This window comes from Scardinius erythrophthalmus (assembly GCF_964197995.2).
Source record: "Scardinius erythrophthalmus genome assembly, chromosome: 3".
Lineage (NCBI taxonomy): Eukaryota > Metazoa > Chordata > Actinopteri > Cypriniformes > Leuciscidae > Scardinius > Scardinius erythrophthalmus.
The window spans coordinates 42920664-42934235 of NC_138223.1; the positions used below are offsets into that span (position 1 = coordinate 42920664).

Sequence of the window (13572 nt, forward strand, 5' to 3'; positions counted from 1 at the left end):
CTGTTTCAAGGTTTGCGTTCTCGAGCCGCCAGGCACTGTGTGTGCGGATGAGCGGGCCGGAGCGCGTTAAAGGTCCCGTTCTACGTGATCCCATGTTTCAAACTTTAGTTAGTGTGTAATGTTGTTGTTAGAGTATAAATAATATCTGTAAAATTATAAAGCTCAAAGTTCAATGCCAAGCGAGATATTTTATTTAACAGAAGTTGACTACATAAAACGGCTCGATTGGACTACACCCCTCTACTTCCTGCATTAGTGACATCACCAGAACCGTGTTTAGACTAACCTCCGCCCACAGGAATGCTCCCTCAACTCTACTGGCTACGTTTGCACACTTCTTATAACTTAGCCTACTGTGTTTACTCAGCTCTGACGCTTCATCTTTTGTGTGAAGTACAATAAACTTTATTAAACTCATCAGTACATGTTTGATCATCATTCGGACCTGGTCCGAAACAGCAGACTTGTAGGCTGTTAATAAATAATGGATACATACAAGCAGATGACAAATACGTTATAATAACCGTAATTAAACTACTAAACTATACCTGTTCCATCTCTATACAGCAATCTGACTCTGTAGGCATTATTGTCCGACTCGAAATGAACACCGTTACTGAGAGTTTCTGATATTATCATCATTCCGTGAGATGAAATTGTCCTGAGAGACTAAGCACGAGCTCATGAAGCTCCGCCCCCTGGGTCGTCCAGCAGCACCTCATTTGCATTTAAAGGGCACACACTAAAACAGCTCGTTTTTCTGAGCTCCAAAAAATGTCAATTTAAACATGCTGTAAAAAATGATCTGTTGGGTATTTTGAGCTGAAACTTCACATACACACTCTGGGGACATCAGAGACTTATTTTACATCTTGTGAAAAGGGGCATATAACGGGACCTTTAAGGGTTTTCTGTTAGAGCGGTGTCGTGTTAGCGGCCCCTAAGTTAATAATGATCTTTGCAACGGAAGTGATTCAATCAAAACTAACTTTAGCTGAACAGTAACTTTATTTTAGAGCTGCTGTAAAGCCAAACAATCTCTGTTACTTTAATTTCCTATTATCATTGTAAAGCTGCTTTGAAACAATCTATATTGTTAAAAGCGCTATAGAAATTAAGGTGACTTGATTTAGAAATCAGTTTATATTTCATGAGGTCTTTACCTTATTTTATTTTATTTTCCTTTTTTTTCATTTGTTTTTTAATAATTTTATTGTATTTATTTATTTCCATTTATAGCTAACAGACATTAACTAATTCCTAAACAAATTCAGGTAATATTTCACGAGGTCTTAAAGGAACTAGATTTTGCTGATGAGTCATAGCTTTTTTTTTTACATATATTATTTTTATTGAATTTTTATTTACCATTATTTTTAATTTATAGCTAACAGACATTAACTAATGTCTAAAAAAAATAGGTCTTAAAGGAACTAGCTATTGATGGTGGGTTTTAGTTTTGTTTTAACATTTTGTTTTATTTTACTGTTGTTATTATTATAAGGAGCATCTGTTTGAACGGGAGCTCATCTGCATGTGATACTTGCAGAGATCAGTAGCATCTGACCGGCCTGTCAGAGATGCCCAAGCCGATCAGAGGGAGGGTCAATGGAAGCAATTACAGCAGCGACGACTGCCGGGATCGGCTTTGGTTGCGCTCCGGTTTTCGGCACTGACCCCGCACAGGTGCTTCACGCTGATAACACCGCACTGTCAATCTAAATGAAAAGCCACCTCTCCCTCTTCACCACCCCTGCGCTCAGGCCTTCTCCAGTTATTCCTAATTTAAGGCTGGAAAGAGGAGCGAAGGGCTTTAATATAAAAGACCAGGACTTAGAGTTGACAAGTGCTGTTTGTATTTCATGCATGCTTCGGTCAGTGTGTGTGTGTGTGCGTGAGACAGATAGACAGACAGAGAGATCATTAAGATGTCCCGGGCCACACACCAAGTTGATTAGTGTTTTGTTCGGCGACAATCATGGCGTCGTTTCAAAACAGACCTTGAAACATCCGAACTCATCTGAAAGGGAATGCTTTATGAGCACGCATTTCTCATTCCCGTCTGCCAGGGTAATTCCGTGGCCGTCGCATTACGCTCATTTGTTTATGCTAATTTTATGTTAATGCTCTGTCATTCAAAGGATTCTGGCAGAGGAAAATGGCACGGCGGCCGCTGGTCGCGAGCGCTGCATGTACTCGTGTTCGTACGCGTGGAATTGTTTCATATTCCATCATATTTCTCTGACGTTCTAAGATGAAGAAGAGCCTGGGCTTCCGGTAAATTTCATCTTAATTGTTCGTGCCTTAAGATTTTCTACCTTTAAAAACATTTCTCTGTCATTATTTACTGATTTGCATGAATTATTTCATTTTAATATTTAATAACCAATGTAAAAAAAATTAAATGAAAAATTTAAATATACATATTTTGATGTTAACATTAAGGGCACTAAAAATACATTTAGTAGAGTATGTACTTTTTTTTTTTCCTTTCTTTCACAGGCTCTCTAAAGAGTGCAAAAGTCTGGTTGAGGAAGTAAAAAGTCTATTGAATTTCTCCATAGGGAAATTGATTTTTAATGATAACTTATAAACCTTTAAATACAGACCTTCCGTGAGCTGCAAAGTTGTTAATCGATGGTATTTGCTTCTGCTGAAGACGTCAGCCCGCATTATTTCAGCATAGTTTTTAAAATGATCATGTTTAACAGTGGAATTCTTGGTGAAAAACTACATTACCCATGATGCTGTACAGACAATCACACCAATCAGAGAGTTGAAAAAAAAGCATTTTTTTTGTTTTGTTGTTGCTTTAAATCAAAATTTGCAGTGTTGTGATTCACCTCGTAGCTGATCAGCTTGGTTCATGGCTTGTAATCCTTTTTTGAAATCCCTATGGGAAAATTGAATAGAAAAAATACTTCCAGAACCAACGGCGCTGAAAAAAGGGGCAGGCACTAATGCACTCTATAGTATAAAATCCCTGGTATAAAATACTTTTATGGTGTTTTTTGTCCTTTTTTTGGGGCTTGACAGATGTGGTCACTGTGAGCTGTTGTTTGGTTTTGGTGTGAGTTTTCTTTGGCTGAGCTTTTCCTTGTATAAAAGCTTCCCCTCCGAGCAGTAATGACTGAGCGGCCAGTAAACAGCGTCTCCGTGAAGGTGTGGAGGTGAAGAGTGATGAATTAGGTTGTTAATACAGTGCCATTGTAAACGGTCACAGGGTTTTATTCAGCGCCGAATATTAATAGTGATTTGGATGTCTGCTTCTTGATTTTATAGCGGTGGAAAGTGGCAAAGCGCCAGAACGTGAGCAAACTTGGCTGACTGGTTGTTAGACAAATGAAGCAGTCAAATAAAAGAAAGCAGCTGCTGAATTTTACGTGCAGACGGGAGTTAGTGAGCATCTGCTGTTTTACCGCCGCGTGAAGACTGTCACAGTTATAAAAGTGCCGAGGCGCCATGACAAGGCTTGTGGGTTAGATAATACCGATGTGGCATTCGGGAACAACTCGAGGCATGATGGAGTTCATTGTGCAGCAAGCCGATTATTATTGTATATACTGCAGCAAATTTAGATGTTTGTGCGAGGAAGTAAAAGTGCATGATTGTGTTTATTTATTAAGTAAAATTTCCATTTAAATGTCCAATGCTGCATATAATGTAACCATGAAATTGTTCATTGTTATATTATTGCCATTATTCAATCATAATATTTAACAAATAGGCCACAGCTGGATTGATTTTGGGTCGTTCTGCTAATTTTAAATAATAAAACACTACATTATGTTGAATTTGATTATGATTATGAATTATGATTGTGGCATTATGCTGCAAGCTAGTTGTTTCTCTTGTAATTTAGATGTTTAGATTTAAGATGTTAGTGCAAGGAAGTAAAAGTATAAGGTTTTATTTATTTATTTATTTAAAATGTCTAGTAATGAACAGAATGTAACCATAAAATACATAATGTTATCTTTTTGATTTTGATATACTGGCATTTATTCAATCATTATATTTAACGAATATGCCACGGATGGATTGATTTGGGGCTGTTATCATTCAAAACTGTAAAATGCCATGTTGAAATAGTGATTTAAACAAAATAGACATACTATATATATATATATATATATAGATATATATATACACAGTGTATATATCTATATACACAGTGTATATATACAGTATATATATATATATATATATATATATATATATATATATATATATATATATATATATATATATATATATATATATATATATATATATATATATTTATTTATTTTTAAAACTTACAAGTTTTACTTTCTGTATGTTATCAAATAAATTGAAACTTCTATAGAACACAAATTTGTTATGTTTTGGACCACATTGACTTTCATTGTATGCACAAACACATTTGAAACATTCTTCAAAATATATTCTATATTCTTTTGTGTTCCACAGAATGAAAAAGCACATGAGGGTGAGTAAATGCTGACTGAAATTTCAGTTTTTGTTACTTTTTATGTTCATTAAGTTGCAACAAATAGTTTATTTCTAACTAAAACTATTAGAAACATCTCTCTTAATTGAAATAAGCTGAAATCTTATAAAATACAAAAATTAGCTGAAAAACTAAATAAAAACTAAAAATAAATTAAACCTAAATGCCAATATTTAAAAAAAAATAATAATAATAATAAAATGACAAGCACATAACGAAATGATTAAACTAAAATGAACATGAATAAAAATAAAAGCTAATTGAAAATATGAATAAAACTAAAATAAAAACTCTGGATGGCACTTGATGTCCAGCATACAGTGTGTGTGTCCTGCAGTGAAACACTCCAGCGCGTCTGTCAGGTATTGATGGACCCTTCTGGAGGTGCTGTGGTTTAGTCAAACATCACAAATCTTTTCAGAAACTCATTCTTCAGACGCTCCAGTCATCCCTTCCCTTTATAATCTCATTCTAGGTTCTACAAGACGGGATTTGTCCAGATCAATTTTGTAATGCGTTTTTCATTTTGAAATGTAATTAAGGTGGTCTCACTTCTTCCTCCCGCTCATAACTGATTCATATTCCGTCACCTGGTTTGTATTAGTGGGTCAGGGGTGAGTTCAGTGCTGGGCTTACTTTAATCTCTCAATGTAAAACTGGCTTACTGTTACTGTAATATATCCACGGAGGTCGGCTCATGGCAGCTTTCTTCTGAAGTAGGGGTTATTCCAGCCCTCAAACAGCCTCAGCCTCAGAGAGATTGTTCAAGCTCCACCTGATGCGTTATACACATGGCAGCACTTACCATAATCTCTGATCTGATTGGGTTTACGCATATATATTACATTTAATTGAATTTAATTTATTTTTAAACTTCATTTTATTGAGTTTTTTTCTGATTTTCTCCATCAAATATTTTAAACACAACAGGCGTCAAAACACCTGGTCTGACCATGTGCGACAACACTAATAATATACCAATATTCAATGCTTGGCATAAGCATGTGTTATTATTATTATTATTATTTTTTTTTTTTTGTCACATGTTGCCATAAGCACTTTACAGACACGATTAGTTGATTTGATGTACTGATAGGACAGAATTGGCATCTTTGTAGTTGATGCTAAGGCTCATTGTGGGTGTAAAGTCTAGTGCTTATGTAGGCAGCTTTTTAAATCACAAAGCAAAGGCTGTTTCAGAAGGTAGGCAGCATAATTTAACAAGCTCATTAAAAAAAAACATGCAGTCAAAGTGAGAAATGTTGATTTGTAAATAAAAATCATTCAATACTACAATGTATCTAATATAAACTGTCATGCATACTTTTAGACTATTTTACCCAATGTATAACGAATCCATTATATTGACACGGGCCCAATATGAAGACATAGCCGACTGTGTTTATGTGATTACACGTCATAATGGGCGTTTTGACATAATTTTGCCTGTACTTGTGTTAATCGATCTATCACAGCATGCGAGTACCAAATTAAGTTTCTTTCACAGCGTCTTGCGCTTGATTGGCTTAAAATCACATCAATGTTTAAAAACTGATAAGACTTAAAAACACGTGAACATTATAAACTTTATTGAAGCAACACTGGCCCGATCCTTCAAATAGGTGATTATAGTTTTAGAGGGGCTAAAAACAGTCTAAACCACCTCTGATGTATGATCCATTTCAGTCATGTTGCCTATATAGGCAGCTCACTAGATTTTAGAACAGAGCCAGAGACTCAAAGCACTTCCTTAATTGGACTTCCTGTATGTCAAAGAGACGCAGCATGATAGTTTCACCCAGAGGCGTTGTGCGTGTGTGTGTGTGTGTGTGTGTGTGTTTAACAGTTCTTTCCTGACCAGCATCAAAAGCGTTTTTTTTTTTTTGCCCCCACTGTTGCCATGGGTTATTTGAGGTGCATTAATTCAAGTGTATTGACTGCACATTTGAGTAACTCTAAAATGACCTTGTGCTTTTGAAAGTCTTCAAAGTCAAAGCGTATCACAGAGTTACTACAGCCAGAAGCCACTCTGTTGATGTTGGGCAGCCAGATGTTATTTCTCATCGAGTGCAGTTTTGTGAATCTTTACTCTGTGCTGTTTGTGATCTCTCTGAGATGATCAAGCTTGTGCATCTTCGTGTCATTGTCATTTTTTTATCTGCCGAGCCGCCCACCTGCATGCTTCAGAGCGACAGGAAAACAAGCTGCTCTTGTGAAACAAAACTATCTGATTCTGTGACACACAGTATGTGAGATAAGAACCCTCAACCACTCTATCCTTTGACCTCTAAACCACATGGCCCCTAATTGTCTAATGATTATTTATTTGATCACATTTAATCCTCTTGCTCTTAGAAGTGATATAATGAATTCTGTACCTCTGTGCAATAAAACTATATAAACTGCAGATAAAACAAAGATCGAATAAAGATAGAACTAGACAGAAAGATAGAAAGATTTCCGGTTGTAAAGAAGAACAGTTATATTAACACTGTATTGGTTGAGTACTACATACATGTAGTAATTAATGTGTGCAGATATAATAAATGAATGAAGTGAAGTGCAATATATATATATATATATATATATATATATATATATATATATATACAGTATATATATATATATATATATATGCAACCCTATGGCTATTGGTTTTCACATTTTCACTGGCCACAATTTTGACATCGAGACCTTGGCATTGGAAATGGTCTCATAATTTGGCAGCAGGAATATTAGGCTGTTGTCACTTTAAGACCGGACCTGATCATTCTCATCTTTTTCCGCTCACTTAAAACATAAATTACTGTGTTTACGTGAATACTCGCCAAGACTGGCGTTTTGACATTATTTTGTGTGTATTTGACTGTTTAAGTGCAATAAAAAGTGATTTAGTACTGAGAGGCGGCTTTATGTGCCACACTTCGGCTGTGAGCACAAAATCTGCTGGAATGAGTAAAAGTATGAGCAATACACGCAATCACACGCCGAAATTCAAGCCCTGCAACAGCAACAATATTCATCCGGAGCAAATTAAACGAGTGAGTGAGAGGAGGCAGGTTTGTGTGTCACTCGCTGTCGGAGAGATGAGAGAGAGCGTGTGTCTATTCTGTGGAAAATGAGTATTGGAAGCGTTTCAGATATTTCAGTATATTTGGGTTGCCGGGTGGTAGTGTCAAGCCCTGTATCAGTTTTCCTTTCTGTAACTCCCCCAGTTGAATTGAAACTGTGGTTGAAACCCCTCAGAGGGAAGCGTTCGGATTGGCTCTCCACACCTGAGCCCAGAGGCGACTCAAAGTTCAGTTTGATTAGCTCTGTGGGATCACCGGGACCCTTCGAGGTCTGACACTGGAGTGAGACTTGAAGCCGAATGGAAAAGTAATCCAGGCACGTTCAGATATCTACATCTTTATGTCTCTGGAATACTCCATTCTGATTGGTCAGTCGTGTCAGTATTTTGTAAAATGCCGTTAAACTGCCTAATTGACTGATTTTCTACATAGCTGTGCTGGTTTCATGTCTCACGTATCACTTTGCTGTCTCTTTCTTCTAGCTTAATAGAATAGTTTCAACTCAAATCAATATTGTCCATTTATTTATTCATTTGGTAAGAAGTAGGATAATGTATAGTCATAAGATAATGAAATTCCATTGAATTGCAATTAGGTCAATTCCTCTTCCAGTTCATGAACTAAAAGGGAGCCGATTCTGACTTGTTCATCACTGGAAGTTGTGACAACGGTCACGTGGAGGTTTGAGGCGAGCATGGGCATGTTGTGGAATGACTCTGTGTTTTCTTGTGTGAAGAGTTGTTCACTCAGTTGTGTTTCAGCACATGGAGTAAGTCTGATCAAGGATATGTTTACTGTATGATTCTTTGATTCAAAGGCCTGTTGCTGTTTATGGAAGTTAAGAAGCATTACTGGGTCTGAAGTTCAAGCTGGTAGGTCACTCTCCATGTGTTTGTGCCACGTTACTTCTGATGCATCATTTTGTTGCAGTCTTGTATGTTAACCATACTTCTTGTGAGTGAAGGTGTAAGCAAGCTGTGTTTCTCTGTTGATTTGACTGAGTTGTAGACTTGCATGTATACTTGAACGAATAAACCTTTAATAGAAAGTACACATACTCACATGATCCCACTGTTGCTTAATTGTCAAGACGTTAGTCTAGACAACATCAGCCTATATAAGAGCTCATGACTGCTTCTGTCCATGTGTCATGTTCAGTAGGAATTACATCAGGTCATGAAGGGAAGTTCAGTCTCAATCGCTCGTTTTCACCTCAGGATATGAATATGTTGGTAGTAAACAGATGGGTATGTATAAATTCCTACAGCATCTGAAGTGTGCTCTTTGAATTTCTTTATCAGTGCAGTATGACCTGTGTTTTGTCATTATGACTCTGTGTGTGTGTTTTAGAAGTTACTTTCAGTTTAAAGGTTGTTTAGAGTAAAAGAAAAAGCAGACTTATCTTATCAGATTAATCTTAAACAAACATACCTAAGATATTGAAATTCTAGGCCTATAGTGATGTATATTGGTTACACTTTATTTCGATGGTCAACTATAAGCAACTTTGCAACTACATGGCAAATAACTCTCATTAGAGTATTAGTAGACTCAAAGACTCAAAGGCCAGTGCTGTTGAAGTGACTGCTTAGCTCAGGAATTAAGAAGTTATTATTTAATAATGTATTTGTAAATTTGTCATCATGCAGTTCCATTAGCGCGAGAGGTTATGTAACAGTTTTATCCTGCTAGACTTTTGATCGTCATATGCCTGAATAAGCAGCTTATATTGGTTAAGACCCGCCTACTTAGACCTGAAGAGATTGACATATATTGTGGCCAATCACAGTTTGTTTTGCTTTCACATGCTCAACTTCTTTTCAGACCATTAGTCATCAAATTATCTGTAAACGCTGAAGCTACCATAAAAAAGGAGGTGCAGATTTAGCAAAAAAAAAAAATGAGCTGATCATCATTTCAAGGTCATCAGGATTCAAACGTGACCAAATGTGGTGATGCCTGTTGTTTACTCTGTAATTAGTCCATCCATTTTCACTAGTTATTTATACCGATTTGCGGGCTGAATAATGGCATTGACAGGGTAATCAGCCAATCTCCGCGCTCTCTCATGTGACCCCTCACTGTTTTTTTTTTGTTTTTTTTTTCACTAAATTTGCCTCTGTAACATTAATAATATTTTTTTTATATTATTGGTTGTCTTAATTGACAACCAAGGTGTATAAGTACTATTTAATCAATTTAATCAACCAATCCCTACAGACTAGGTCATCTGACCAATAAGAGAAGAGTAGACCAATCACAACAGACTTGGCCATCTGAACAATCAGAGCAGAGTAGACCAATCACAACAGACTGGGTCATCTGACCAATCAGAACAGAGTAGACCAATCACAACAGACTGGGTCATCTGACCAATCAGAGCAGAGTAGACCAATCACAACAGACTGGGTCATCTGACCAATCAGAGCAGAGTAGACCAATCACAACAGACTGGGTCATCTGACCAATCAGAGCAGAGTAGACCAATCACAACAGACTGGGCCATCTGACCAATCAGAGCAGAGTAGACCAATCACAACAGACTGGGTCATCTGACCAATCAGAGCAGAGTGGGCTAATGACCCAATCCTTTATCGAACTGTTTCAGTGTGTAAGTGTTTCTAGTATAAAGGCCAAAAGAGTTCCTGCAAATTTGACCTCTTTCTCTTTTCTGATCAATGTAATCAATCTCTCACTATTTGTTTCTCTTTTGTCAAGTCATAGTAATGCTATCGTTATTTTTTTTCTTTTGCTATTGGAGAAAAAGGAAACGCAAAAATGATATTCAGTGGAGTTTCCTCTTCAGCACAATAGAAGTTTGCCCAACTATATCGACTTCTGAGAATTTTCAGGGGGAAATTGGTCTATAGAGCCATAGATCTTCAGAAACAGCACAGTCGGAGCTTTTGCAAACACCTTTTACTTCAGAGGAAATATGGTTTATATGGTATTTAATCTAATGTTCTGTAATGTCTGGTTTGTAATGTCAAATATTTTATCATACAATACAAAATATATATATATTTGAAGAGACACAGCCTGCTTTTTCTCAGAAAACATGGCTCTGATGCATGTGCGTGTTTGTGGATTAGCTGTAAGCCTGTAAAGCCTGTAAAACTAATTCCTCCGACTGCAGAGCAAACGCACTCAAATATCAACCATATATGAACCATACGTCTCTCTCTCTCACACACACACATACACACACACACGTTACCACACAATCAGCGTCTGTTTGTGTGTGTTAATTCAAGTAGCTGTTGAGTCACTGACCCCTGTCACTGTTCAACCCGTGTGAGGTTTCTTTCTCTCACCTAGTTTTGCTCCCTCTCTCTCTCTCTCTCTCTCTCTCTCTCTCTCTCTCTCTCTCTCTCTTCCTTCCTTAATCTCTCAGTGTTACACGCCTCCCCAGTCTTACTCCCTCCCCCTTTCTCTCTCTCTCTCTCTCTCTCTCTCTCTCTCTCTCTCTCTCTCTCTCTCTCTCTCTCTCTCTCTCTCTCTCTCTCTCTGTCTGTCTCAGTGTTTCTGGCGTCGGCTCAGAACTGCAGTGGTTGATTCAGTCAGTCGGGTCGTGTCGCTGCTCTGCATGCGTGCGCGTGTGTGCGCGCGTGTGTTTGCTCGCTCCGGCTGCTATGCGTAGACGTGAAGGAGGCTGCAAATGTACCAGTGCACAGTTTATCAGGAGGAGATGTGGTGTCGCGCAGAAGCCCTGTGAGAGGCGGTCCTGCCCCGCGACAGCTTCGCTAGGACACTTCCTCTGAGGACCAGCGCCACTCTTAACAAGTGAGTCTGCTCTCAGGGTGCTGTGTTTAAGTGTGTTTGTGAAGGTATGGACACGCATGACCCCAACTCACAGGTGGGATGGACTGGTTGGTGCCGGACTGACATGTTTGGGGTGTGAGACGTGTCGTCTTTGATGAGCCACATGTGTGTTTGTTAGAGTTTGGGGACAAAATTGTCCTTAGACGTGAGCTAAATGTGGCAAATCTCCCTTTTGGGGATGTTGCCAAATGATTTTTAAATAAAGTGCATAACGGTTTTTGAATCCTAACAGGCTGAAAGTTTCTTTGAGGCGGCTGGGTTAGTCTGGAGTCATGATTAGTTTGATATAAACAGCAGAAGTCTGTGGTGTGTCTTCATTTAGAGAGCAAGGTAAGCGGGTGTTTGTGTTGCATGCACACTTCCTCCGGTGACGAGGCGAGGGCACGATCAAGTTTGTTTTTAAGCCTCCAACAGAGAGAAAGTGACAGCAGCCAGTGATCATAACTCATTATGTGTGTCAGGAAGCCTCTCATTTCGCTTTTTCTGTTTTCTCTGGCTAATCTGTTTGTTCTTGCAAAGCAGCACAATGTTGATTTTCCTCAGACATTCTTCTGGCGAGGGTTTGTTCAACACTTGGTATTAAACGGCTGGATTTAATTCTGTTTGAACTGTTTGATGCTCTCCATTTAAAATGTATTTTGACAGTAATTTCAGTGTTGGCTTTGCTAAGCATGAGCGGTCAACCCGATTTGCTTCAGACCAAAATGGATGTTTTGGTGCCAATTTTAAGTATTTATTCAAATTAAACAAGATTATATATATAAAAATTAAAAACCGAAGTAGTTTGTCTTTTGACAATTGTTAATTATAAGGTCAATTAACATGGTTAATTATCACTAGAACTGATATTCTGGCTCAATATTGGTTGATTAAGTGTTCTGAACGCTATGTTGGTCGATAAAAAATCGTCTCTCAAGTATTTTTGTAAATTTAAACTTTTATTTATTTATTTGAGATTACATTTTGAACATTTTCTGTTGACTTACATTGATAGAGTCCAACAGTAACTATGTCACTGCGATATCTACATGCACCATGATTGGTCTTCCTTGCATATATGTAACTGTACATCGTCGCATGTGTTGTTTCTCGCGTAAAGATGTGTCTGTGGTGCGTGACGTGACAAAGCGCCTCTGATGCAGCATTTCATTCACCGAATCAAAGACTAACACACACTCTCTTTAAACCGTAACATCTTTTGCTGCCTTGATCGTGTTGCTTTTTCCTTCAGGAAATACTCATCAAGTTTTGTTCGTGAGCTTGAATGATGAGTAGATTCTCTTACTCTATCTATAAACTGCTGAGGGAATGCATCTCCACTGTTTCTCTCTCTGTGTGTGAGTGTGTGTGTGTGTGCGTCTATGCGCATTTATGTGCTGTATGTTTATGTTACATAGATTTTTTTTTTTTAATAGTATAAATAGCTTGTTTTGTCAATGTATTTGGTTTATGCTCATGCATTTTGTTTTCATGGGTGTTTTTTTGTGTGTGTGCGTGTGTGTGTATGTGTGGGTGTGTGTGGTTGTTATCTTGCAACGCACCCAAGAAACCGATCTATTAGAGTAAAAGTGCTGAGGAAGGAAGTGTTCGCGTAGAAAAGGGTCAGTGCAAAGGATGCCCTTTAAAAGCAGAAAATTCCTCCACCAACAGTTGGAAAAGTACACGAGATATAAAAACGCTCTCGCGTGTGACTCATCCTGAGACTGAGACTATTTGTGCGTTGATGTCTGGTCCTTCATGAGTCGCCTCGAGAGCTTCGGCATGGAAAGAAGGAAGGAAGAAAGAAAGAAAACAATGCAGCATGACAAAAACCATTACGCTGCAGGTGGTTTGTTATCAAGATTTCACACTGTTGTGAGTGTGTCCTCATGCAAGTACTTTATACTTTGTATAAAGTACAACATGGCTAAAGGCCATCTGGGGTAAAAGGTCAGTTTGGGTTTTATCACTGACTCTAGAAACACTAAATAGAAACTAAAAACCACCGAAGCACTTCCCTAAACACCTGTCTGTCTCTGTGTATTACAGATATGGCCATATCAATGAAAAGAATGCTTGCTAAAGGCCTGCTTTTGAGGTTTGATTCATGTTGAGAATCCCTGATCACATTCTTCATGGTTTTCAGTTTTGTTCAAGTTCAAGTTTTTCAGGAACTGTTGAGTAATAAATGTATATAAGGTAGAAAGG

The 13572-nt window shown here is 37.8% G+C and overlaps 1 protein-coding gene across 4 annotated transcripts in view; it reads left to right on the top strand.

Annotated features, from left to right (window-relative positions):
• The window catches only part of inpp4b (inositol polyphosphate-4-phosphatase type II B), a 160905-nt gene that overhangs the window by 18348 nt on the left and 128985 nt on the right, over positions 1–13572 (top strand). For 2 of the 4 annotated variants that reach the window (XM_081362242.1, XM_081362241.1), the window contains exon 1: positions 11105–11346. The exons of the other annotated variants lie outside the window; for them this stretch is intronic. The gene's annotated coding sequence lies outside the window, so the exon portion shown is untranslated. Of the gene's footprint in view, positions 1–11104; positions 11347–13572 lie in introns of those variants that run through there. 4 annotated transcript variants of the gene reach the window in all.